Below are 24,186 nucleotides of genomic sequence, written 5' to 3' on the forward strand. Positions count from 1 at the left end.
ATTGAAAAGCCATGGTACTCCCCCCGCCCCCCGTCCAAAATGGAAACCACACTGAGAAGGGGCTAGATTTGGGCGCATGAGGGTGGCTCAGTCGGTTAAGCCTCCGACTTCAGCTCAGGTTATGCTCTCGAGGTTCGTGAGTTCAGGCCCCGCGTCGGGCTCTGTGCTGACAGCTCAGAGCCTGGAGCCTGCTTTGGATTCTGTTGTCTCCTTCTCTCTCTGCCCCTCCCCCACTCATGCTCTCGTTTTCTCTCTCTCTCTCTCTCTCAAATGTTAAAAAAATTTTAAAGATAAAAAATTTTAAAAACGAAAAAGAAGGCGCTAGACTTTTAGTTAGGAGTTTGGCGGCAGGGGTGGGAGGCGGGAATGGTGCTTAAAATGCCCGAGGAGAAGGTTTTACTGCACAGTATGTTGGCACATATTCTCGCCCTTCTAGTTCTTGCCAGTTTTTTTTTTTTTAACGGTTTATTTTGAACTCATTTTAGATTTACAAAAAGGTTACCAAAAAATAGAATTTCTGTATATGTCCCTCACCCAGCTTCCCCTAATGTTAATATCTTACATATAGCACAGTTTGACTTGTAAAAGTAAAATTTGGGGTTTCTAGCATCGGGCACGGACCTAAGGCGGGGGGTGGGGAGGGGGAGAGAAACACGAGGAGTCTCCGCCGGCCCAGTGAACCGCTCTCCTTTTCACCCCCTTTGGAGTCCCATTCTCAGCTGCAGGTGCCCGGTGAGGCAGGGGTTTTCCTGGGACACTGCCAGGCAGCTCTGACGTCCTCCCACCCTTCCACTCTCCCAAAGTTTTCTCCTACATGTTCTAGGCTCTTACCTCTCAGTGTCTATCAGCCAGGGTTCTTCTCCAGAGGAAGGAACCAAAGAGATAGAGATGTAAATGACAGATATAAAATTAGCTACAGATACAAATGCAGATACAGTGAGAGAGAGATAGAGATAGATTTATTTTGAGACACTGACTCTCATGCACGACTGTGGGGGCTGGAAAGTCCAAAATCCGTAGATCAGGCCGACGACGGGCTCGAAATTCAGGTAAGACTTGATGTTGCAAGTCTCGGACTCCTAAATCCCCAGGGCCGGCCAGCAGGCTGGAGACTCAGGCAGGACTTCTGTGTTACAGTCTTGCGGCAGAATTCCTTCCCTGGGAGACCTCAGATTTTGCTATTAAAGCTTTTAACTGATTGGATTAACACGCCCAGGCACATACACCACCCCTCGAATTATGGAGGGTAATCTCCTTTACTTAAAGTCAAATGGTAAGAAATAGTAATCCCATCTACGGAATACCTTCACAGCAGCATAGAGACTAGAGTTTGCCCAAACACCTGGGCGCCACAGCCCTGTTCACACATAAAATTAACCATCGTCTGCTCTGTTCTCTTGGCCAGCCTCTCCTTGACCTCCAGAAATTTGTTGCAATCTTTCTTCTTCCGCTGATGCTCCTCTCCCAGTTGTATCCGCGTTACATCCCTCCCCTTTGTGTTAACATTTTGTTACAGTCTAAGGAGATAAGCGCTTCTATTCATTCTACTGTCTTCTACTTGTAGAAACCAAAGTTTACTTGTAAAGAAAACCTGATTGCTCCTGCAAGTGCCTCTCCTAAATACAGGCGTGTCGGCAGAGGTCAGCAGTCCTTTTTGAGATTAAAAACAACAGCAACAAAAACATCACATGATTCAACTCCCATGTATTTATTTGCTTTACATATTGCTCAAGACAGATTTCCAATATTGATTCTTAGGGGTGTCTACTGCATTGTACTTATTTGGAATTTTTCAAATACTTACTTTATCTAAAAGGACCTCTCCAAAGGAAATTGCTTATTTTCCTGTTTGTTTGGATGTAGGTCCTTCCAACTTTGAATATTTGAAAAATCTTCACGATATGAATCCTCAGCCTTCAGTCTGACCCGTAACTTTATTATTTTAATTTTCAAAATCACAAGCAAAGCTCTTTGAAGGGCTTACTCGCCTCTGTAATTCACAGCACCTAGAACGGTGCTTTGTCCCAAGTAGGTGCTCAAAAAATTTTTTTAAACGTGCTTAAGTTTTTAAAAACATTCTTTAGCTCTGTATGATAATGGTATGATTCAAATGCTTCAATTTATGATAGTTCATTCATTCCTCAAATTTGATAGTACTTGTCAGGTAGGGTGGGAGCAGGCACTTTTAAGTCTCATTTTATAGGAGGGATACTTGGGCGGTGTCTGAAATGGTAAATAATTTGCTGAGGCCATGTACCTGACAGTTGCTGAATCTGCCTGAGTCCAAGTCTTCTGATTCTTAATTTTATGCTCCTTATTTTGGATGTATCACATATCCTTATGGAACATTAGACAATGAACATATTTCTATAAATCCTACTACTGTTAGATATGCTTGCAATGAACTCACATTCATGTCATGTTCTGCTAATATGCTAAACTATCCCTTTCTTTATAAGAAGTTAAGTTTCCTTGAACAACCTACCTTGTTGTTTCCGTATGTGTTCTGTACCCATGGACCAAATAGTCCTCCATGAAAATTGCTCTCAGCTTTAGGCTCTCTCCCAGCAAAGGTGTGTTTGAGAATCAAAGACCACTAGATCACCCAGGGGGCTCAGTCACTTAAGCGTCCGACTTCAGCTCAGGTTATGATCTCGCAGTTAGTGAGTTTGAGCCCCACGTCATGCTCTGTGCTGACAGCTCAGAGCCTGAAGCCTGCTTTGGGTTCTTGTCTCCCACTCTCTACCTCTTGCCCGCTCACACTCTGTCTCTCTCTCTCAAAAATAAATAAACATTAAAAAATAAAAAAAAAAATAAGAATCAAAGACCACTGATAAATAAGACACAAGGATACACTGAACGGCATAGGGAATATAGTTAATAATACTGTGACAACTCTGTATAATGACAGACTGTAGTGGATTTATGGTGGTGACCATTTCCTAATGTATGTAGTGTTGAATCACTATGTTGTATACCTGAAGCTAATTTTATGTCAACTACACTGCCATTAAAAAACAGAATCAAGGGGTGCCTGGGTGGCGCAGTCGGTTAAGCGTCCGACTTCAGCTAGGTCACGATCTCGCGGTCCGTGAGGTCGAGCCCCGCGTCAGGCTCTGGGCTGACGGCTCAGAGCCTGGAGCCTGTTTCCGATTCTGTGTCTCCCTCTCTCTCTGCCCCTCCCCCGTTCATGCTCTGTCTCTCTCTGTCCCAAAAATAAATAAACGTTGAAAAAAAAAAATTAAAAAGAAAAAAAACAGAATCAAGAACCCCTTTGTGTTTTCAGAATTTGAGCCTTCCTACAACTGCTGAAAATTCATCTGTACAAAAAAGACATGCTTCTAGTCTTAATATAAAACCATCAAATTAAACCTAACACATCATTTACTGATAGCAAATGGAGGTGCAGCTCCTTCTCTCCCATACCTCCCAAGATGCATCTTTTCAGAAATCAGGGGCCCCTGGGTGTCCCGGTTGGTTAAGCATCCGACTCCTGATTTTGGCTCACTCAGGCCATGATCTCATGGTTTATGAGATCAAGCCCCACATTGGGGCCCTTGCTGATGACAGCACGAAGCCTGCTTGGGATTCTCTCTCCCTCTGTCTCTCTGCCCATCCCCTGCTCTCCTGCATGTGCACGCGCTCTCTGTGTCTCAAAATAAATAACATTTTTAAAAAATCAAATCAAACCCGTCACATAATTTACTAATAGCAAACAGACTTGCAACCCTTTCTCTCCCATACCTGCCAAGATGCACTTCACCAACCGCCTTGTTAAAAAAAAAAAAAAAAAGTCATCATTACAAGTACAGACTCCCTGTTACAAACCTGTAGTGATATTTTTTAAAGAAATACCACGTGTCTTGATTTAGTATGAAACGCAAGTGACAGAACCCACGTGTGGTCCCCAAGAGCAAAGCCCCATTACCCAGAGCCGTTCCCAGTGGTTCTCAAGCTTCTCCTGCCACCGGCCAGGAGACAGTTTCCTTGCCACGCACTCTCTACCTTTGGTTTCCGATTTTTCTTTCTTCCTCAATTTTTCTGGGACCTCTCCCCTGCCCCCCCCCCCACCAGGCCCTGTCATTCCACTGGACTTGCACACGCATCGAAAGCTTAAATGCCTCGCTCATCTTTACTGCATTTTATGTATTATTCAGACCAGTTTCAGGGCAGGTCTCATCTGATTCCACTCAATTTGCCAGAGGTTCAAAGGATTAAACAATCCTTCAAGTATTTCCTGTTATCACTCCTCTTCTCTCAGTGCATGGGAGCATCCTTTGGGCCCGGACGTCATAACCTCCAGTGTGTGACCTGGCCTTCAGGGACCCCTGAAGCCCCGGAAGTGAAGGGGGAATAACGTGAAGCTGAAGTGCGCTTTCGAGGGGAGTGGCTCTGTAGTTTTCCTCAGATCCTAAAAGGGACCCGTGACCCAAAAAGGTTTAAGAACCTTGACCGGCTCTCAGTGGCCCTGCACTCCTGCCAGATCATTCTGTTTTCACTTGAGGCCTGGGCAGGGCTCTGGCAATGAGCCAGCAGGCCCTGGAGCCACAGCCTGTGTCCCGTCTGGTTCCCCGGTCAGCCCCCCCCCCCCGACCCACTGGGCTTTACCTCCGGAACTTTCTCTCCAGTGTGCTGCCCCTGGGCTGGGCCTCACCTCTGCTGGGCTTGTCTCATTCCTTCCCACATCCCCCTGTCCTGGCATGGAAGGTGTTCCTGTCCTGTTTCTTTCCCAAGCAACGTCGCTCCGGTTTTTGTTTGTTCTGGGGCCTCTTTTCTGAATATGGAAGTTCACCAGTTTTCCTCAACCTCCTGTCTGCCCGCCCCCCCCCCATCCGTGTACCTGGCCCATCGCAGAGCCACTGCCCTCCCTAGAGGGTGACACACTCCCTTCTTAGGGAATCGCATCACTCAAAAGACGGATAGCATCCCCACGCCATGAGAAACCCTGGCAGTTTCTTCCCTTCCAGCCCCCTAAAATTGCGGGGCCCACATGAACATGATACAGTTCCATCCAAAGGCACCTGCATGCAAGCAGGTCTTACCCTGCTTCAGCCTCATCTAAATAACCTCTGTCTCTCTCCCTGTCACATTATAGCAGATTTCGCATTCTCTCTCTGTCTGTCTGTCTTTTAAGTTTATTTATTTAGAGAGAGAGAAAGAGAGAGAGAGGATCCCAAGCCGGTGACAGGAGCTTCGAACTCAGACTGTGACATCACGACCTGGAGCAAAATCAAGACTCAGACGCTTAACCAGCTGAGTCACCCAGGCACCCCCAGGTTTCAGATTTTCTGATCAACTTTTTGCTGTTAGAATTGGCAAAAAAGGGGCGCCTGGGTGGCTCAGTCGGTTAACGTCTGACTTCGGCTCAGGTCACGATGTCACTGTCCGTGGGTTCGAGCCCCGTGTCGGGCTCTGTGCTGACCGCTCAGAGCCTGGAGCCTGTTTCAGATTCTGTGTCTCCCTCTCTCTCTGACCCTCCCCCATTCATGCTCTGTCTCTCCCTGTCTCAAAAATAAATAAATGTTAAAAAAAAATTTTTTTTTAATAAAAAAAAGAATTGGCAAAAAAAAAATAGCCAACACCGATTAAATATGCAAACCCTCAAGGAAGGTGGACACAGATAAAAAGATAGGAAAAAGGTAAAGTCACACAGATTTTCAGTGCTTTCTTTTGGCTTGGGCCTTGGCTTTACGTTAGGCCTCTTCCAAGCGAACCCCTGCATCCTGTGCTCCTTCTGATTTGCTGCCCGTGAGGTGTCTGGAGGTGCAGGGGGCACAACTGGAACGTAAGTTGAGGGACATGACTCCTTGACCATTTGAGCTTCAGTGGGCTGAGCTGGCATCATAAATCACGTTGGCAGAGAGGGTGGATTTGGGGCCCTGAGTGAACTGCCGTTCCAAGTCCAAAGTTAGCTCCCCACGAGGTCTGCATTCTCAGCCTGCTGACACTTCCGATAGTCTTTGCTGATACCCAAAACAGAGAATTCGAGCCCTGCCATATTTAGATCCCTGCCCTAAGTCGGAGTTCTGAGCTGCCGCGTTGCTGTTTCTGATACACGATCCTGAGCCGAGGAAGTGACCGGCCTGTGGCCTCACAGACTCGAGAGCCGGGTCTGAGGCAGAGGGCTAGTTCCTGTCCTCAGATAGGGATGGGCACACCACGGCCCTGCCAGATCTCTCACCTACCCCTTCCCTCCCATCCTGAGGCCAACTTTTCAGAAGGGATCATCTGTCCCTTTGTTACTGAAAAACGAGCAGCTCTCTGGGGAAGCCAAAGTCCCTCTAGGGGTGTGGAGCAACTGCTGGGCATTATGCGTGCAATCCAGCTATATGATTCTTCTGCGTGTTTCCCTATTCCTTGCTCCTCCTGCAGAGGAGAGATAATGCAGGCGTGCACAGCTAACCCCACCGGAAGCCTTTTTTTTTTTTTTTTTAATTTTTAAATGTTTTTATTTATTTTGGAGACAGAGCCACAGAACCCGAGCAGGGGAGGGGCAGAGAGAGAAGGAGACACAGAATCCAAAGCAGGCTCCAGGCTGTGAGCTGTCAGCACAGAACCCAACGTGAGTCCTGAGCCCACGAACCGTGAGATCGTGACCTGAGCCAAAGTCAGACACTTAACTGACTGAGCCACCCAGGTGCCCCCACCCCTTCCTCCATTGAAAGAAACTAAAACAGGGATGCCTGGGTGGCTCAGTCAGTTAAGACTCTTGATTTTGGCTCAGGTCACGATCTCACGGTTCATGAGTTCAAGCCCCACATCAGGCTGTCTGCTGTCAGCACAAGAGCCCGCTTCGGATCCTCTCTCTCCCGCTTTCTCTCCCTGCTCCTTCCCCGCTCACTCTCTAAAATAAATAAACATATGAATTAATTAATTAATTAATAGTGAATAAAAACAAAACAACTCTTGATTTCGGCTCAGGTCATGTGATCTCACAGTTGTGAGACAGAGCCCCACATCAGGCTCTGCGCTGACAGTGTGGAGCCTGCTTGGGATTCTCTCTCTCCTCTATCTCTGCCCCTCCCCTCCCTCAGAATAAAAAAAAAAAAAAAAAAAAAACTTTAAGAATAGTAATAATAAAGAAACTAAAACAGCACAAAATGTTTACGTCTGGCTGTGCTCCTGTAAGGTCTGGACTCCCCTCAGCCAGCGAGGTCGTTTCTCCTTTCACAAAAGGACTCAAACACACTAGTTCTTGGTTGTCACCCAGCCATATTAGCGATGTGACACAGACAATTCAGAACAAGGCATGTATACCCTCTCTGCCCCCTACTTTCTGAGGAACTTCTCTGTGCCAGGCCCTCTGCTTTGTACTTCATCTCTGATTTAATTAACACTCAGAACATTTCGATGAAGGCGTATTTAGTTAGCCCATGTTACAGATGGCGAAATGGAGGGTAGACCGTTGAGGTGCCCTAGGTACCGCAGCTAACCTTCGGTAGAAGGAGGTTGGAAGCCAGGTCTCCGGATGTGAGAACCCATGCTTGGTCTACGACACGTGCCATTGAGGCAGTCTGTTAGATCCCAGAACTAGACTTTAGAATCATCTGGGGGACTTGCAGACGAGGAAGTCAGAACCTCTTGGTGCGGTCCCGGCCGCCCAGGGAAGAGCTGCTGAGCACTCAGCGTCCCCTCGAGCACTAAGAGGACAGCCTGTCTCTCCATTATCCTGGGACGAGGAGGAAAAGTGTAGAGGGAAGATGCTGAGAGCGTGTTGCACACGTTGAGTGTGAGGTTTTACAAGATCTTGGCACAGAGACGGCCACTGGCAAGTGGAGATTTGTCGTGAGACGCAGCAGGACTCGCTCACTTTCCCAAATGCGTGCAGATGGGATGTGAACGCCCCAAAGAAGGGGAGAAGGTGAACGGCAAGAACTGCCCAGGTCCCTCTGGAGCCGTCAGACGGTGCTCTTGTGTCTGTGTGTATACATATCTCCCTCTTGAAAACGTGCTAAGTGACAAAAACGGACTGGAAGGGCCACATACTATGTGACACCACTGGTATAAAATGTCCACAGTACGCAAATCCATAGTGACAGAAAGTAGATTTGCGGTTTCCAGGGGCTGTGGGAAGAGAGGAGTGGGGGGTGGCTGCTAATGGTATGCAGTCTCTTTTGGGAGTGACAAGTTTCTAAAATTGATTCCGGGGGTGGTTACACAACTCTGGGAATATACTAAAACCCATTTCCAATGGGTGAATCACGTGGCAGATGAATTATATCTCAATTAAAAAATAACGGTGTACAGTAAAACCTTGGTTTGCGAACGTAATTCGTTCCAGAAACATGCTTGCAATCCAAAGCACCTGTCTATCAAAGCGAATTTACCCATAAGAAATAACGGAAACTCAGATAATTCATTCCACAACCCAAAAACACTCATGTAAAAATGATTATACAAAATACAAAATAATACAAAATAATAAAGAAATACAAATACTATAATACAAAATAATAAAGAAATACATAAAGAAATAATAAAGAAAATACAAAATAAAAGGAAAAATAAATTAGCCTGCACTTAACCTTTGAAACCCTTTGTGGCTGGTGTGAGGGAGACAGGAGAAAGGAGGGTTATCGTGTAGGACAACTTTCACTATCACTAACGGAATCACTTCTATCTGTTGTCTCAATGGAATCTTTTTCTTTTGGTGCACCTTTAACAAGGAACCTATCCTGTGACCCAGAATGAAGCAAAGCATTCCTAAACTTACTCTTATAGGGAAAGGCAAAGGACTGTCCATAGGTGCTTTGAAGTAACAAAAAATACACCAGTGCCAGTTGTAGGCACCTTCCAAAATTCTGAAAAATCACTGATTTCTGCCAAACGCCATGGCCTGCAACCGAGCATCTCAGTATGGGAGAAGACCACCCACAATCCCACAGGGAGAGAGAGACAGAGAAGAACCGTCGGCTTAGTTGTGATCACGTGATGTTCGGCATCACGTGCTATTTTATTGCAAGACATCGCTCGTTTATCAAGTTAAAATTTATCAGAAACATTTGCTCGTCTTGCAGAACACTCACAGAACAAGTTATTCGCAATCCCAGGTTTTACTGTATGTATACATGTATGTCGCTTAAACTGTCATTATTTACTCGACCAAAAATAAAATCCAAAATAAAATTACAAGTTATATCCAACCTTTAATTTGATGTGGGCACCTTGGCTCATTATGCAGAGTCAACACACCCTTTATTCAGCTCCCCCTTCATAGGTTACCTTAACTGTCAGCACAAGAAACAAAATCCTGTAAATTAGGACATGGGAGGACAGTTTAAGGAATAATTACATTCTCTATCTCAAGAACCGCATTTATATGCAGTAGAGAAAAAGCTCATGATCCTTTGTGCCTTGATTGTTTCCTGTGGGAACCATTCTCACCTGGCCTCTAACATACAGGTTCTTCTATATTTGGGTATTTAAAAACTGGGCTAGAAAAGGAAAAACTGAACACAAGGTCTTTCCTTCGGATTTGCATTAAAATATGCATTTGAGGGGTGCCTGGGTGGCGCAGTCGGTTGGGCGTCCGACTTCAGCCAGGTCACAATCTCGCGGTCCGTGAGTTCGAGCCCCGCGTCGGGCTCTGGGCTGATGGCTCGGAGCCTGGAGCCTGTTTCTGATTCTGTGTCTCCCTCTCTCTCTGCCCCTCCCCCGTTCATGCTCTGTCTCTCTCTGTCCCAAAAATAAATAAACGTTGAAAAAAAAATTTTTTTTTTAAAAATATGCATTTGAGGGGCACCTGGATGGCTCAGTTGGTTAAGCATCTGACTTCAGCTCAGCTCATGATCTCACGGTTCATGACTTCGAGCCTCACATCAGGCTCTCTGCTGTCAGCATCGAGCCCTCTTCGGATTCTCTGTCCCCCCCCACCTCGCTCGGCCCCTCCCCAGCTCACTCACATGCTTTCTCTCGCTGTCTCTGTCTCTGTCTCTCTCTGTCTCTCTCTCTCAAAAATAAAATTAAAAAAAAATTTTTTTAATGAAAAAAGTATGCATTTGATCTTGGTCCACAATTTTTAAGCCTGAACAGCACAGATGTTTGGACAGTGGCACCAGGTTTCATTATCGCTGGGTTGTCCTCCTGACATGTTGGAACTGGGTATCGAAACACGCGAGGTAACCTGAAGCAGTCCTTCGAGCTGACTTCAAAGGAGAGGAAAGTGTTAACAAAAGTAGAAAGGAGTGTTTGGAAACAGCCTTAGCTATTTCACGGCAGACTTTGGGAGGACTCCAGACCAGGGATTCTAAATACCATAGTAGTCAAGTAAAGTGTTCTTATACAAGTAAAATGAGCCTGCCTGGCAGCCTGTGCAGAAGGAAGCCTCACTCCAAACATAATATTTGATGCTGTCCACACTTTAGCACTCTGTTACCGCTGGCTTACGTATCAGATGTGATGTTTTCTCTGGTGGTTGTTTAAAGAAAGGGGGCTGGAAAAATCCCCAGTTTGGAGGAAAACTGTGCATACGCAAGCATGGATCCCTCTCCAAACTAAACACGTATACGGCACCTTCAGTTGCAAGGGAACGGCGTTTAGTGTTACTTCCCAACGCCTTGCGAAGGACATTAATACTCCGTATCCATTTTACTAACGTATTTAAAGCAAAGGGGTCTCCAGGAAGTTTTCTCCACATACAATTCCTACAGCTGGAGCGGAAACCAATTCTGAAACATCTCCTCTTCTAAATTATGCCTCTGCCTGGCTTTCGCCATCAGAAGCTCCTGAGGCTGTACTGTCAGGGAAGTGGGCTCAGAGCCCCAGATGCTCATGTGCCAGAGTCGCGGATCCCCAAACAGGTCCGCATTTATTCGGCCTTCTGCACAGCCTTGCTTGACAGAGTAAAAGGCAAAGTAGGGGCCTCCTGTTAGGAGAAGTTCCATTCTTCTGAGAAGCTTTTCTTTCTCAGTGGACAGCGAACTATCCAGAGCAATCCTGGAAGAAGTCATTTGTTCACGGCTGGAGGCTGATTTGCCGCCCCGCAGAAGCACACGCACTGCAATAAGACACGCGGCGAGTCGGGGATTTTTCTGCACATTCAGCAGGGCACTGCGCTCCAACAACCGCTTGAAGAATGCTGAAGTCATGTGTCGCTGCGCACTGGAACAGTTCTTTGTGCAGCAGAAAAGCTTGACTGGTAGCTTCAGGGAGAGAGTCACGCACAACTGGTCCTACCCGCCCCGGATTTTCAGTTCGGGGCCACGGAGAGCTTATTTCAAATCCACAGATAGTCTCAAAACAACTTCAGACTCTCTTTCAACCACCCCCCACCCCCCCGCCCCCGCCAGACCTTTCAGTAAAGATGCTAACAGGCTGCCAAACTGAAAATAGTAATTTCTCCTCTCCTCCACATACTTTATCTGCCTGGCTGGGCCAGAAGATCACCCTGGACGTTCGCCGAATGAAAGTTTCATTTGCCAGCTAGTGGCCCACGGGCCCACCCAGCCTCAGATGATGTATTTTGTTTGGCCTTTACTGTGTCTTCAAGAAATGTGTGAGTTGTCAACCTGTAAAACTCAGGACATTCCGCTTAAAAATCTACGTTTCTGGTTTCTCTTAAAATTCTGAAGTTCTGGTGATCCCAGGCCCACATTCTCAAGGCATACAGTGTGGTGAGGCCAAGGGGTAGCTCTGTGCTGCGGACCGGACGTCCGTGGTGACGCGGTCCCTGCCAGTGTGAAGTGTCACCTACTGATGAACAAGATTCTCCCACACATGCCAGAGTCCTCAATTCAGAGATGGGTGAAATGAGTTCAGTTTAGGGTACAGGACTTCACTCTCATGTCCAAGAGAAATAACCACTGTGTCAAACCCAGAGACCATAAGGAACAGCACACTTAGCTGGAAGACAGGTAACACGGCTGTGTGACACAACTCCCCTCTCTCTGTGCTGCTACCTCAGTTTCCTTACCTGCACCGTGGAGGTATTAGTAGCTGCCACTCGTCATCTTATTCAGTAATTCAGTCATCTAATAGCATCTATACAGAGGGGCCAACATCGAGTGTTTAAAGTCTCACAACAAGGATCCGCAAGTAGGACTTCATGTTCCCCACATATAAAGGGTCACAATAATAAACCTCTCTGCACCTGGCATATTCTGTATTCTCAATCATCGTGAGTTGTGTGTGTGTGTGTGTGTGTGTGTGTGTTTTAAAGTACCAACTGTTTGCCAAGATTTGTGCTAGGCCTTGGAAATATGAGTTTTTTTGGGTTTTTTTGTTTTTTTTTTTTTTTAGGAGTTCCATTATCAGGCTTCTAACATAAGAGGTGCTTGGTATTTAGGGGGCCATATTTGAATCAGTACATTTCCCCCCAGAAAAGTATACACACACACTAACTTGCATAACATTCCAGGGGTGTGGCAGTTCCTAAAGCATGTTCAGGGGGCCTGCTCCATTGGGTAGGTCCTCACGAGGGGTGATCCCACAGGATGCGGAAGTGGTGGTTCCAGAAGATGCAAGAGTCTCACAAAGGAATAGCCAGGCAGCGCGGTTCTATGTGAGAGCAAGGGGCAGAGGTGAGATGGGCAGTAAGAGCAATTTTTAATGGACACGACATCACTCTTTTTTTTTTTTTCAGATGGAGAAAATATTCCTATTACAACTCATGCAGTCAGACCTAGCATTTTGTCTATCTCTCACGTGTGTAACTGCAGCTCCTTTTTAAAAAAAATTTTTTTAAATGTTTATTTATTTTTGAAAGAGAGAGAGAGTGCAAGCAGGGGAGGGGTAGAGAGAGGGGGAGACAAAGAATCCGAAGCAGGCTCCTGTCTCCGAGCTGTCAGCACAGAGCATGAGGTGGGGATCGAACTCACAAACCGCGAGATCATGACCTGAGCCTAAGTCAGACGCTTAACCGACTGAGCCATCCACGCGCCCCAGCAGCTACTGTGATACATGGTATGTTCTGGAATTATCTTCTCTCCTACGATGCTTTAACCCTTTTTATCTAAATAGCTCTAAGTCATCTTGGGTATGGAGACTCATCTCAGTATTTATTAAGCCGGACCACTGCTTTTGCATAGGGTTGATTAGGCATATTGGCTTTTGTCCATATTCCAGTCTTTTCCTAGTCTTCAACCTGTAGTTCCCAGTATGCACAGAACTAATTGCACATGGGACCTGATTATCTGTTGGTGACCCAGATGGGGCCAGTGGTCACTCTGGGCCACCTCTGCCCTTGAGCCTCTCTGACCTTTAGGTTGGACGCAGCACTTTATCACGTTCCCTCCAAAACAAATCCAACTGCAAAAGTACTGGGAGGTGGGGAGGTAGGTTTTACTTAGAGTGTGGGAGACAGAGTGAAAATTCACTGCATTTCTCATCAAAATGCCCACTAGACAACCCCCACCTGCTGAAGCTTTTCTCTTTCAAAGGCCAGACTCTGGTCTTTCCTCTATCTTCACCCACTCTGTAGCCTGTGCTAATTCAGAGAACGGAACTTCTAAGCTTCTGCAATTTTGCTTCCTCATTCCTGTTATTTAATACCGGGTGAATTATGAGAAAGCTTCCGCGCCGAGGATGACAATTTTGTTTACACCATCCAACAAGCAACAAGCCCTCCTTAGTATTCCTGCTATTTGTGGGGGGGTTAGGAGGAAGTTAAGTCACAAACATATCTTCCTGTCCTCCCCACCCCCACCCTACCAACAACTGACATTCTTCACTTATTACCTTGACGGCACCCTTGATGTTAGAACACATAAACTCATCTCTCATTTTTGGACAGCCGCACGGTGTGCCGTTGTACATACGCAGGATGATGCATTGAGCCATGCCCAGGAATTTACTTTATTTTCCTTTTTCCTGTTACAAACAGTGTGACAAATATCGCACACTTGTGTATGGGTAGGATAAATTACTGGAATCGGTATTTCTGTGTCATGAATGTGTACGTTACAACGTTTAGTGGATACTGTTATCCAGGGATTTGTCTCCCAACCCATTGTGTAGAAGAGACTATTTTTGTTTTCCTAAGATTACCTCGTTTTTTATGTTTGTGTACTCATGGTCCCACCTTGATTCAGTAAAGGTTTAAGCTGGGTGGCAGAGAAATAGAACTTATAGGCAGATGGGAAGGGAAAACAGAAAACAAAGATAAAGACATAAAATGGGGGCGCTGGATGGCTCAGTCAGTTGAGCATCCAACTCTTGATTTCACCTCAGGTCATGATCCCAGGGCTGTGGGATGGAGCCCTGCACTGGGCTCTGCACTGAGTGTGGAGCCTACTTCAGATTCTATCTCTCCTTCTGCACCTCTCCCCGGTTTCCGTGCTCTCTCTCTCTCTCTCTCAAAAAAAAAAAAAAAAAAAAAAAAAAAAATTAAAAAAATACATAAAATGGACTTGTGAGTAAGTAAGGGTATTGTAAAAATTCATTCAAAGTCACTCATAAACATCCATTCAAATTGGGGCACCTGCGTGGCTCAGCCGGTTGAGCATCCAACTTTGGCCCAGGTCATGATCTCACAGCTAGTGAGTTTGAGCCCCGCGTCGGGCTCTGTGCTGACAGCTCAGAGCCTGGAGCCTGCTTTGGAGTCTATGTCTCCCTCTCTTGCTGCCCCTCCCCTGCTCATGCTCTGTCTCTCTCTCTGTCAAAAAATAAATAAACATTTAAAAAAAAATCCATTCAAATTCATGCAAACCAGGCATCCTTCAGGTTTGGCACTAAGCTTTCCAGCAGCCAATGCAAAGAGGGGAAAGTGATCAATTATAGAATCCACAACTAAAAACAGCCATGGCTGGCCTGCCTTATCCAAGAAACATTGCACACTGAGACTGTCCTCAGCAGTGTGACCTCGTGTGAACCCCACAGCACCCTGGTATCTGCCCATTTTTCTCACACCCAAAGCAGAGCCCCGCTGTTACATGCACACGTGCTGATTATGTTGGGTGGGGTGCCAGCCTGGTCACGGTTGATAAACCAACCCCTGCCTCCAAATATGGCCAGATAACAGGGTGTTTACGGTAGGCATCGTCACTCGAACACACAGACCTTCCTTTCTCTTAAAAAAGCTTCTGGGACCTGCCTTAGAGGATGAGACCAGAAGTAAATCTGCACCAGTGGAGGGTAAGCGCAGTCAGGAAAGCTGTCACACAGGCACACTCCCAAGCACCTGCTGGGTGAGCAGGCAAAGGGGTGGATGGGTGTGTTCCCCATGCTGCCCAGGGCTGGGGGACAGGGATGCCCCGAGGGAGTGAGGAGCCAGGGGACACCTGTGTAAACGGCCAGCAGCAATCACCACCAGCGGGCTGAATCTCCCGACAGAGGGTCAGATGTCTCCACAAGCTCTGACCCAAAGCAAAGGGAGTCGAGCTGGACCACAAGCAGTGGAGGAGCTAAGGGACAACGGAACTCGGGCATGGACTTGAAAGCAGGGCGAACTAGCGAGAAGGGAGTGGGTCTCCAAGGGAAGAGGCTGGCAAAATACAAAACAAAATGGACTGAGTCACATAAGGTTTTGTCCCCAAGCCCCACTGAGCTCTGGGTAATTTTACCCACAAGCTACCCCGCACTGAGGTGTGGACACCCAGACGTAACCAGGAAAGGACCTATCGGCAATGTATAGTGAGCAGAAAGAAAAAAAGAGTTAACGTGTGTCTCAGCCCCATGAATATAGAGGGGTAGTGTTTTCCTTTGTCATTCCCTGGATGACAAAGGAGAAGAAAGTACGAGAAAGTTATTTGAAGAGAAAGAAACAGAAAAGACCGTGGGCCCCTGATTGAAGGATTTTTTTTTTTTTTTTTTTTGAGCATCACCCTGGGGATTCACCAGAGAGAGAAAGAGGCGTAAGAAAAGCAGGCCACTCCCCAGGGAGTAAAAGGAACCAAAAGACACATAGGGACATGCCTGTTGGGACATGACATGGCATGGAGAGAAAATGAGGTACATCTTCCATTTAGAGAAGACTGATCTTATTTAATGATCCTTACATTCCCTTGATTCAAGTGCGTCCACGTGAAGGTTGACTTTTGAACCATGAGTTTTAGCCAGTACAGCTGTTCTGGGTTTTAACTTCACCCACGCGGATCCTGACCCACTGTCTAAAAGCCTCCTGCCCTTCACACTGGTCTGTGAACACTTTCCTTTGCCTAGACCTGGGAGAATGCCTTCCCCATCCCCATGTTCTGTGTACCTCCAGGCTAGCAATGAGAGCATCCCAGGATGTCTGGCTGATGAGGAAATACGATCCCAAGCTGTAGATTCTCGTATAACTTCACCAGAATATTATACCAGTGAAAACATAACTTGAACTTACATGTGGGAAAACACGAAAGTGTGGTAGTCAGGTTTCACTATGAGACTGCTGTGTTCTACGTTGAAAGATTTCAGTAGGACTGTGTTAGCCAGATGACTTCAGGTATCACATGCAACTTAACTTGTCACTAAGTTTTTTTCAAGTTTATTTACTTATTTTGAGGGAGAGAGAGTGTGCGTCGGGGAGGAGCAGAGAGAGGAAAGAGAGAGAATCCCAAGCAGGCTCCTTACTGTCAGCACAAAGCCTGACTCGGGGCTCAGTCTCATGAACCATGAGATCATTACCTGAGCCAAAATCAAGAGCCAGATGCTTCATGGACTGAGCCACCCAGGCTCCCCTTTGTTAAGGCTTTTAAATCATTGATAAAAACGAACTTATTGGGATAAAGTCGTGCCCAGACTGTGACAGAATATATAAAAACGAGTGTAGTTTACAGAAAAAAAAACAAACACCTGTTTTCTTACTGTTCAAATAGCTACCATTTCCATGTGTCATATGGTGATCTGAAATTGTGGTCAGGACTCCTCCTAATCTATTTTTAAATGAGCTCATCACATGAACATGGCTAGAAAGTTGTCACCTTTGATCAATATGCGAAATATTGAAATATGCCACCTTTGATTTTGATGCGAAAACCCCCCCAGTTAAGGCTCTTAATCATTTCCGTGGTGAGTTTTGAACAAAATACAAGAGCAAGAGTATTATGAAAAGGTTGCTTATGTTTCCCTCCTCCTCTGATTATCCAAAGAACAACAAAGCCAAAATGTGGAGAAAATCAAGATGCTCTTTTAGCCAAAAAGACTGGTGAGGCTTATACCTCCTTGGGTGGTGACTTCAGACTTTTTTCCCCTCAGCTAGGCGTAGCCTTGACAGAGGAAGCTGGGAGCCAAGGGCCTGGACCATCGTCGTCAGCAATCAGACCCTCTTGGGAGGAGGGTCCCCCACCTTAAAAAAGTTTGCTTTGTAGTATGAGGCATTCTTCTGCCCCTAGATTATAATGAAGGTTTTTAGATAATGTTGCCGGCCATCGCCTTGGGCAGTTCTATATAGTGAGGAACTACAAAACGGTGTGACGTATATTCCAATAGACAGAATTTACTACTTTATAGTTGCAGAAACAATAATTCACAAACATTGCTTTCAATGTTGTTTTGGGGAGAGAGAGTGCAAGTGGGGGAGGGGCAGAGAGAGAGAATCCGAAGAAGGCTGGGGGGGGGGGTCAGCACAGAGGCGGATGCGGGACTGGAGCTCACCAGCCTTCTACCTGTGAGATCGTGACCTGAGCCCAAGTCGGACGCTTAACTGACTGGGCCACCCAGGTGCCCCACACTCGAACATTTTTATTTCTAGCACTGCTGAACTGAGTGGGGTCATCACGATGCATTTTAGGCAAACGGGGTGTGAGAGTTAAGGACGGTTTCCCCCCAACTCCCTGTGCTGCCTTCCGAGCTCCTGGGATTGTCTAGCTGAGTGTCTGAGGGGGGGTGAGAGGCTGAGTCTCTGCTGGAATCAGGACGGGCAGGACCTACGGGCCGCCAGCTTTGCATGCGCATCCCCTGCAGGTGAAAGCGGTGCTGCCTCTCGCTTGCTTCGCCTGGCACGAGCCCCAGAGGAGTGGGATTCCACAGGGCTGCACCTGCTCAGGCCCCCACAGATGACAGGCTGCTGCAGGATGTGTTGACTCCCCCAGTTAGTGTGACCCAACACACAAGTCTGTGGGCACAGGGCAGTCACCACCCGCCCCCCCACCCCGCCCCACGCCCCTGCCCCCTCCCCTGCAGAACTATGCAGGTCAGGTTGTGAAAGCACATCATCCCTGGTTATTTAGAAAGGTGTTTGCAATTCCCAGGAGGTTGCTCTTGTTAAACTCTGCTCATTGTACTAGTAGAAAACAGTGAGTGTGATTACTCTTTACTCTCCCTAACATCTCAAGGGAGCTTTTTGCCCATGTGACTCTCCAGGGAGACATGATGACATGGTGACATCTACCTGTACCCAGGCAGGTGGCACAAATAACTAAAGAAACAGTATGGGGGAAAAAATAATGAAATTTTAAAGTAAAATGTGTAACTATGGATTATAAACAAATACTTATACTCAGTGTAAAAAGAATATATTTTAAAACTGACATCATGAAATGTAGAGAAATAAGTATCTAATTTTTGCTGGGTATAAGGGGGAAATGCAGTGTATAAATCATGCAGAAAACAAATTTTCTCCATTGCTGGAGGGTATTTGGGATTGGTAGCTAAAACTTTTTAAATTTACAGGTCTTTTTCCAGCATTATTATTATTATTTTTTTTTTTTACATCTTGTCCCAACATCTAGGTCCTAGACATTGGACCTCTTTTCCCCAAGATCAGGATACTTTTTTTTTTTCTCTCCTCATTCGTACAAGAGGCCAGTGAGGATAAATTCAAGCAAACGGTTGTAAATGCCTCTCTTGCCGCACTTAGGATTTTTACAGCAGCCACAGAAAATGAAACCAGGGACGACTGGGTGGCTCAGTCGGTTGCGATTCCAACTCTTGGTTTGGGCTCAGGTCATGATCTCACGGTTCGTGAGATCAGGCTACATGTTGGGCTCCATGCTGACAGTTTGGAGACTGCTGGGGATTCTCTCTCTCCCTCTGTCTCTGCTCTTCCCCCACTCTCTCTCTCTCTCTCTCTCTCAAAAGAAATAAACTTAAAAAGAAAAAAAGAAGATGAAACCGGCTGGGGATGTGAGTGGATGATGGTAAGGCTGTACCAGGTGGGAGGAAGATGCTGATAGGGAACCTGACCTACAATTAATGAATGACATCAATGCCTTTCATGTGGAACAGCACACCCGAGGGCTGGATGAGACAAGCACGAAAGAAGAGAAAGATATCATCTTGTTAATTGACCTAATCGCACCTCCTCCCCCAGAACTACAGATGATTTATAACACAGAACTTCCTCTAATGCCATCAAACTGCCTCTCCCAGAAACACCACATAGTAGCGATGGTGAATGGTGATCATGAGCGAGGAGAATTTTTGCCCCTGCCTCCTGGCCATTATTTCCTCTGCGAACTTACTTAGGGAAAGCTGATGTGAAACTCAGTTCTTGGCTTAGGGTGGGTTTTTTTTTCCCCTTTATTTTTTTGTTTTTAATTTGAAGCAGTCACACCCTCCACCCCAAACAGACTGCAGATCCCACCGTTGTGTTCCTAACTTTGTGTTATGAACGTTGGACTCTGGAAAGCAACAGCAATCTTGGCGGAACCGGTGTGGATAATGCAAGCTTTTGGTATTGGAAAGGGAAAAATGAAAAGAGCTGTGCAGGAACAAGAAGTCTGGCATTTTTTCCTCATATTTCTAGGTGATAGACAAATTGTTAGTTACCACACGTATAATTTATTAGTAATTGCTCTAATTTGCCTCCTAAGTTTCTAAAGTCGCCAGTTCACTGAGATCAAGTATTTTGTACCTATAAAATAGGAATCATGTGATAATTTAATGAAGTAGCTACCCAGTTAGGGCGATTTTTGTGCAAATGCAGTTATTGACATTATAATTTAGAAAAGTGGGGGAGGGATAACAGAGTCGAACTCCCAAGAAGCCTAGTGACTAATATCACTCACTGGGATTAAAATGCTACGTACACATTTCCTCCTGTGGACATAGGGATACTAAGATAACTTTTCTTTGGGTTGGTTTGCAGTCTGTTTAAAAGAAAACGTGTACTTGCTCCTTGGAGCATGGTAAGGGCTGGATACCAGATCCCTCCTGTGGGTGGTCTGGGAGACAGAGGGCTTGGGAGTTTGCAAACGACAGTAGAGCAGAGCCCCACCGAGCCAGCTGCAGGGATGCTGCAGACTGACTGGGTTGGCACAGCACTTTTGGCTCTTCTCAAAGCAAACGTTCCACTTGTCTCAAAAAATAATTAGCTGACTTCTAGTACTGTTTTAAGGACCTAAATGCAAAACATATTCTTGCGGCTGGCCTGACAGATTTCTCTCTGTCCCTGAATCTCTGAGATTTACCCACAGAGACATTTTCTACTTATCTTCTCTACTGACTAGCCAAACAAGCTGAGGTCTCATTCTGTCTCTATGGCATCAGCAAAATTGTAAACTCCCCTCTGCTTGCTGAGCTCTGTTCTTGCTGATTTGTAAGAGGCAGGAACACAGCTTAACATTTGGTTCTCAGGTTTAAACTTGTGGTCCTGAAAATGGCAGAAACTAGGAAAATGAAGTTTTTAGCTGACCTTTGACAACGCTGGAAATAGAGGTGATGGAATAAACATGAATTGCTCAGGACATTTTGGAAAGTCACTCCTTTGTCAAATTCAGCTGGCCGACATCCTGGGACTGATAAAATTCCTTTGCAGTTCATCAGAATATAACTTTGGCTCAATCTGTCAAAGTCACAACCACATCTCTCATGAGTACCATTTGGCCACAGGTCAAATCCATTATCACAAACACAGGAGATGTTCCTGAATAGCATTCCTAACCACTGTCGATGTCTCCATGCATGGAGTAAGAGCAAATATAAAAAAAAAAAATGTAAGAGAAACAATGCAATTTAGATGATCCCTGCTATTTTTATCGAAATCCGGAAACTCTTCCAAGTGACCAAATGGCATTTGGAAAAATAACCGTACCCTTGGAACCTGAAATCAGACTGTCAGTGATGAAGATTTTAAAATAATTTATGGCTTCATAACTTCCTTGGTATATACTTTTAGCATGTTCACGACCAAGGAGGAGCCCCAGATGAGTCTTCTGGCTTAATGCTTGCTTGATCAATGTTCTGGAAGCAACAGGGCAGGATGGACCACCCATTTATCCTCAAAGTGGAATCCTAGGGCCATCATCATTAACCTAATCTGCTAGCATATCAAAAAGGCAAAATCAGGGTCCCAGCATTTCTGGGAGTGGGGCGCAGGAATCTGGGTTTTTACAAGCTCTTCTGGTGATCACGACGTTCACTGGAGTTTGAGAGCCACTGGCCTCAGGGTCTCTGGGACAAACTGTCAACTGGCAACTGATGGTTTGTGGTTGTACCTGCTTATCTTTCTTTCTGCAGATGGAAGAAATGTGGCAATCGTGCCATCGTCCTTTGAAAGCTAGCTAGGTCCCAGCTGCTGACTTTTGCTTTCTTTTCTCCACAACATTTCCCAATACCTGGATCAGAACTATGGGGCACCATACGTTGAAACTGACTTAAGATGACAGTCTGTATGTTAAACTTGGAACGTGTAAGGAGCTCCTCCTAAACTTGTTTTAGTTTGTTTGGTACTAAGAGGTGACCATACACCTAAACAGTAATACACAGTCTTCCTGAATCAACTCTCTGAACACCTTAGCCATCTGTAACCCAGAAAGTAGACCGAAAAGACCTTTTATCATTCAACATGTATATTATGAAAACTGCACACCAAAGCTTGTTCCTTTTTTTTTTAAGTTTATTTATTTTGAGAGAGAGAGAGAGAGCACAAGGCAGAGAGAGAGAATCCCAAGCAGGATCCACACCACCAGTTCAAGCCTGATAGGGGCTTGAACCCATGAACGGCAAGATCATCACCTGAGCCGAAATCAAGTCGGATACTCAACTGACTGAGCCACCCAGGTGCCCCAGAGCGTGTTCCTTTTAAAGAAATTCTTGGAGGCTGCCAAAATCTTCTCAGTCTTTAAAACTAGTTGTGCCTCAGAATCACATGAGAAGCTTTTTTTTTTTTTTTAACCTAAATGTAAGAGCTAAAACTATAAAACACTTAGAAGAAAACTTAAGTGTAAATCTTCGTGATCTTGGGTTAGGCAACAGTTTCTTAGCTATGACACCTATAGTACAGGCAATCAAGCAAAAAATAGATAATTAAAAATTAAAACCTTTGTGCTTCAAAGGACACTATCAAGAGAGCGAGTGAAGAGTAGGAAATACTTGGAAATCATACATCTGAAGAGGGTCTAGTATCTAGAACGTATTTTTAAAAACTCAACTTACAACTCAACGATAAAAAACCCAAATAACCTGCTTTTAAAAATCAAATATTTGAACAGACATTTCTCCAAAGAAGATGTACACATGGCTGATACACAAAAAAATGCTCAACATCATTCATCATTAGGGAAATAGGAGTCAAAAACACAATGAGACGGCACATCACACTAAGATAGCTAGAATCAAAAAGACAGAAGATACCAAGAGTCAACAAGGATTTGGAGAAATTGGAACCCTCACACGTTGCTGGTAGGAATATAAAATGGCACAGCCACTTGGGAAAACAGCCTGGCAGTCCCTCAAAAACTTAAAAACAGAGTTACCATAGGACCCAGCAATTCCACTCCTAGGTATATACCCAATAGAACGGAAGACATGAAAGCTTGTACATGAATGCTCGCAGCAGCCTTGTTCCTTAAAGCCAAAAAGTGGAAACAACTCAAATGTCCATCAACTAATGAGTGGATAAACAAAATGTGGTATATTTATACAATGAGGTATTATTTACCTTTAGAAAGGAGTTTGAAATACTGATACATGCTGTGACATGGATGAACCTTGAAAACATTAAGTGAAAGAAGCCAGATACAAAAAGCCACATATTGTGTGATTCCATTTACGTTAAATGTCCAGAATAGGCAAAAGACACAGAAATGTGACTAGTGGATTCGTGGTTGTCGGGGGCTGGGGGAAGTCTGATGGCCACACAACTTTGTGAAATACTAAAACCACTCAATGGTAGACCTAAAAGGGTGTATTTTATGGTATGTAAATTCTGTTTCAGTTTTTAAAAAACAGGCAGCAAGGTGGATTTGGCCGGGGGGCCAAGCATATTTCCATAATCAAAAATAATGTGTGATATACACTGAATTAGAATCACCGAGGACGGGGCCAGGGCTGCTATGGTTTTGACAAGTTTCCAGGTACTTTACTTGAAACCAGTCAACTGCCGATTGGACAATCAGTGGTTGGGGACCACTGCTCTCTATATGGTTCTGTTAGTCCGATTCTCTTAGAAGGCTGAGAGAAAAGCAGTTTCTACAGGGAGACAAACAGGAGGAAAAAAAATGTGTATATATATATATATATATAGAGAGAGAGAGAGAGAGAGGACATAAATATATATATATATATGTATATATATATATATATATATATATATATATTTGCTGACAGCCCAACAAGACACAGTCAAGAATAAGATGCACATATAACAGCTGAAAAAGCCTAAGTATTCTGAGGCCACTTAGCCCAGAAGCAGAGTCATATGTGCCATAACAATCCGACATCATCGCTATGTTACAACTTTTGATATTCATAGCGATGACCTGGAGGCATTCAGAGAGGATTAAACTGTGTTCAGTAAATGTTATTTAAGGCATGTGGAGGTAAATACTCGTTTTAGAAAATAGCATTTTAAGAATGCTCCAAGTAGTAAAACCTCAACAATTGAGGAAATCTGATTATCCAGCTAAGGTAGTTTAGAAATCCTTAATAGCTTTATTTTAAAGTTTTCTAATTTTTTTTCCACTTGGCTTTCACAAACAAGAATCAGTCTTGCAACTAAGGAAAAATAACAGGATATAAACTTCCTGAAATGAGCATGAGACACAGAAAACATTTCAGGGGAGAGCGACAGAGAGGGAGAGATTTTTGGTTTTTTAATGCATACTCCTTTGTAAGCCAGTAGGCCTTTCTGTTTTTAATCGACTTTACTGAGGTATAATTCATATGCAAAAAAATATTTTGAGCATGTGGTCTGAATGCCTTTGACAAATGTGTACGCACATCCATGTAACTACCATTCCATCGATACGCAGAACATTTCCACCTCTCTCGAATCATGTGCCCCTTTGCGGTCAGTCGCCCGACCATGTACCCACCTTGCCCCAAGCAACCAGTGATGTGATTTCTGACACTATTGATTAATTTTGCCTCTAGAATTTCAGACAAACA

General features: G+C 45.0%; 1 protein-coding gene and 1 long non-coding RNA gene across 2 annotated transcripts in view; one reads left to right on the forward strand and one right to left on the reverse strand.

Moving 5' to 3' along the window:
* Nucleotides 1-24,186, forward strand: part of MARCHF3 (membrane associated ring-CH-type finger 3) — a 149,770-nt gene that overhangs the window by 32,340 nt on the left and 93,244 nt on the right. The gene's annotated exons all lie outside the window — the stretch shown is intronic.
* LOC147584496 (uncharacterized) lies at nucleotides 8,243-9,878 on the reverse strand. The gene is made up of 2 exons (XR_015250456.1): nucleotides 9,743-9,878; nucleotides 8,243-9,504 (listed from the first exon to the last, which is right to left on the reverse strand). It is a non-coding gene; the product is annotated as an uncharacterized LOC147584496 (long non-coding RNA).

This window comes from Puma concolor, chromosome A1, assembly GCF_028749965.1.
Source record: "Puma concolor isolate L17-30 chromosome A1, mPumCon1.1.hap2, whole genome shotgun sequence".
NCBI lineage: Eukaryota > Metazoa > Chordata > Mammalia > Carnivora > Felidae > Puma > Puma concolor.